Source organism: Leuciscus leuciscus (assembly GCF_965113295.1).
Source record: "Leuciscus leuciscus genome assembly, chromosome: 3".
Classification (NCBI taxonomy): Eukaryota; Metazoa; Chordata; class Actinopteri; order Cypriniformes; family Leuciscidae; genus Leuciscus; species Leuciscus leuciscus.
In genome coordinates, this window is record NC_138727.1 from 36,845,765 (window position 1) to 36,850,331 (window position 4,567).

The following is a 4,567-nucleotide window of genomic DNA, read 5'->3' on the forward strand; positions in this document are numbered from 1 at the left end:
GAACATATTTGTAATTTCTGAAAATGAAAAATTATATTCCCATAAAAATACAGTATAATGCAATTCATAAATCTCTTTTATGATAAACATATTCCTACATTTTTAAACATTTGTTTTGATATTAAAGTAAAAAATAAACAAAAATTGTATTAAAAGAAATGTATAATTGTAGTTAAAGAAAAAGTAAAATAATGAACATATTTTCAGTTTCTGAAAATTTATTTGGATGTTTTTGGTGAAGCTTAAAGCGAAAAATGTTTTGCTATTCGTAGATTATATCAAATAAACAAGTCTTAACAAATGACTGAAATTCTTGAAAAATAAATGTTGCTTTTTTAGCATAATCTTTGTTTATAAAAAATATGCAGTGAAGCTGTTTTGTAAGTAACCTGCAGGAAGCCATTTTGTTGTTACAAGAAACCCACACTGACAGAAACACTTTAAGACCCTTTAGTTTTTAATAAAATAATAGAAAAAACAATACATTGGTCTTTATGTGAAAAGGGTATGAATAAAAAACACGATATTATATAATTCTACTAGGCAAAAATGTTTGAAAGCCTAATGATTTAATTAAACACTCAAGTATATTCAAGGTGTAATGAAATGTTTTAGTATTTTTAACTTCATGGTCATTAAATCAACAAATCATTGGATTTGTTTAGGGTAGTTATGGGTGACACAATCTGTCAAAGAGAGTGTCATTACATCAGTCTAAAACTGAGAACCCTTGTTAGTTTTCCATGCTCTGAGAGCTGTATCTGGTGTCTTGGTGTCTTTTTTTTACCCTGTGAGTGTGTGTGTGTGTGTGTGTGTGTTTGTGAGACTGATGCAGTGTCGCTTTCTCACCAGCAGATGTCACTGAAACGCTGTGATGCGTCACGCGTCTGCTGCTGCATGACGCATCTTTGGTCCAGCTTCAGTTTTTTTAGGCAACTGTTCATGAGTCAGCGCCTTCTCGATTGTTATGGGTGAAGTGGTCTCTGTTGCAATGATGATTCACATGTTTGTGTGATAAAGGAACCGATTCGTGCTCGGTTATAATCCTTTCCTCCCTCTCTTTCTCTTTCTCTCTCTCTCTCTCTCTCTCTCTCTCGTGCAGTCACGACTGCGGTTGACTCAGCAGCCATAGACTGACAGAAACAAGACCGTGACCGATTAAAAACTCAAGAGGCCAAATATTAAGTGGCATTTACAGTTTCAAAACTTTTCTACCTGTTCCCTCCAGTAGAAGCACTGAGGTGTTTAATTAAACTGAAACCAGCACTCATGTTCAACCACGAACAACACATTGACCAGCAGTTTGTTTAGTAATGGCTGTAAACGTATTTGTATCCCTGACCACTTTAAAGTTTCATGAATATGTTAGCTTTACTGTTCTCCAAAACAATGACAAAGTTCGCATTTAGATATAAGCATTCGAAACTTAGTCTCTTCCTTCTGGCAATATGGATTAATAATTTTGATATCATCACTCTGAGCTACAACTTCTAATCAGATTTTCTGTCCAATCAAATACTCTCTAGAATCTGAAGCCCCGCCCCTACATTATAAATAGACGCTGAAGCTGCGGCTAAAATCGGTCGCTTGATCCCACAATTACTATTTTCTACATGGTGAATGGCACATAGTGCACTATATAGGGGATAGGGAACGATTCGGACTGTGTAAATATGCTTTCCATCGGGACGAATGAAGTCTGGTTTCACGTTAGTGTCACGCGAACAGCCGCAGCGCACCACAGTCTGCTCACATCCAGAGATACGATAGCACAGCGGATCATATGCGCATACCAAAAAAGTATATCAGACCCATTTGAATTCTGCACAGAATGCCATATTTTAAAGTAATATGGAGGAGATTAGGAAAACTGCGGCTTTACCGAGCTCAACGGCTCTGGCCGAGCTGTAACATAAACTAAACGCTATTGGCTATTTTAATAAAGGGGAGGAGCTGTTCGAAATGTCCCGCTCTGTCTTCCTGTTTCAGTGACAATTACCTCAACACATTGAATTATGCTGTATGTTTTAAGGCACTTCAGTGGGCCATTAAAGGGTTATTTCACCCAAAAATTAAAATCTGTCAGTAATTACTCACCCTCATGTTGTTCCAACCTCGTAAGACTTCCGTTCATCTTCGGAACACAAATTAAAGGGGTGGTTGAAAATTATTTCAATTTTCTAACTTTAGTTAGTGTGTAATGTTGCTGTTTGAGCATAAACAACATCTGCAAATTTACAACGCTCAAAGCAAAGGGAGATATTTGCTTTTAAAGGAGGACTACAACAAATGGCTGGTAAGTACTACTTGACATTCCTCCCGGGTTAGTGACATCACTAACCCTAAAATTTACATAAACCCCGCCCCCGGGAACGCGATTTATAGATTATCAAGACTGAATATGCTAATCAATGACTAGAAGATAACTACACATAAGCTACATAAATTCATCTACTAACCATTCAGAAATGTCCTGTTGCATTCTACATGTTGTCACTTCTTGAGTCTCTCCATCTTTCTGACTCCGGTTTGAACATAAAAGGCTAAAGTCTTTTACATTTTCAGTGCGCATCTGTGTGAGGTAAAAGGACACAAGCTCTTGAAGCTCCACCCCCTGTGCCAGGAGCAGCAGCTCATTTGCATTTAAAGGAACACACAAAATGGTGCGTTTTTGCTCACCCTCAAAAAGAGACAGTTTTAACATGCTATATAAAAATATCTGTGGGGTATTTTGAGCTAAAACTTCACATACACACTCTGGGGACATCAAAGACATATTTTACATCTTGTGAAATGGGCATTATACCACCCCTTTAAGATATTTTTGATTAAGTGACTACAGAGGATCAACCATAAGTTTATCAAGCGACAAGAATACTTTTTGTGCGCAAAAAACCCCCAAAATAACGACTTTGTAAATTTGTAATAAACTTATGGTTGAGCCACTGTAGTCATTTGGACTATATTAAACATTGTCTTTACTGACTTTCTGGGCCGGCAAGTTTCAATTACATAGAAGCCTATGAAGGAGTGAGCCAGCTCTCAGATTTAATCAAAAACATCTTAATTTGTGTTCCGAAGATGAACGAAAGTCTTACGGTGTTGGAACAACATGAGGGTGAGTAATTACTGACAGAATTTTCATTTTTGGGTGAACTAACCCAGAGTCCATAAGTGAACTAACCCAGATATCGGAGTCCATAAGTGTGTTAACCGGTGTGTGTCTTTCTAAACTAGCTATAATTTGGGCAAAATTGTGCAGAAAAATGTCCCCAGATATAAAATCTGATAAAACTTCATTGTGGGGAATTACTCAAAGAGAAAAGTGTCTCATAAATAAAGCAAATAGTGTTTTTCACTCAAAAAACTAATAAATGTTGACTTTTAGAGGTAGGATAAGAGCCAGTCCCTTACAGTTTGCTTTATTAAATGCATTTTCCCATTTAGACAGCTCTTAAAATGATTCATGTGTTCAATAATTCTTAGATCCAAATAGACTGATGTTTTCCCTCCTCTTTTCACTGGGCTAGACAAACCGCACCTCATACGTTTTCTAGATTCATAGTCAGGCAGGCAACTTGCCAAAGATGAACTAGGTTTGTTAAGCCTAAAGCTTCCAGCCCACCTGTCCAAAAATAGTCGAGTCCTGACCTGAGGCTTTGCATATGAGTCACAGTATTTTAGCTTCAGTGGACAATAAAGTACATAAGACATGTAGGTTTTTACAATAAATGTTAACTAAGTATTGAGGTTTAGCCCTACAAAGTCTGATAACTATGTGAAGTAATAGTCAGATCTTTTTTAAATGGAACAGTTTATTGAACCTTTAGACCAAATATAAAAGTTTGCATACAGTGTGTTTTATGCCTTGTATCATATTTGATACATCAGGCATTTATAGCTCATATGATAAGAATAAGAATATGTAGCTCATACTAGATGAGGAAAAAACACCTCAATTTAATTTAAAACACCTCCCGTGAAAGAGATTTTTTATTTCAGAGAGGCTATCCTGGTTAAAGAAAGGTTAAATAAAAAAATTATTCAGAAAATATGCAATTTATTGAAATCTTTATTACAGTAGGCTGTATAACAGACTGACATAAAATGCATATCAATATCAGCTGTCACTCTATATCTCCCAATAATGTTCTAGTAAGATGATATTTAAATGATTAGTTGTAAAAATGATGTATTGATAATCAAGTTTCTTCAGTAGCCAACTGTAAATGTTTATCTTGAACTATTAATAACAATATACAAGTTATTCTTACATTTACTTTAAAAAATCATCCAAAATATAAAGATTTCACAGCAAAAGGCCTTTAACTTGCTAAAAAAAAAAAAAAACGAATGAACTCTCAATCAGAGGCTAGAAGGCATGTAGAGGATTGTGTACGACAGTTTTTTTCCAGCAAAGTTTTGGTCATGTTGATCATTTATAAGCTTTATAAATGAATGTAGGATACCAAATATTATACAGTAGGCATTATAGGCTTTAAGAATTAATTTTCCATGGGTGGACAGAATTAAAATTCAGAAAGAAGCGGTTAGACATGACAGATTG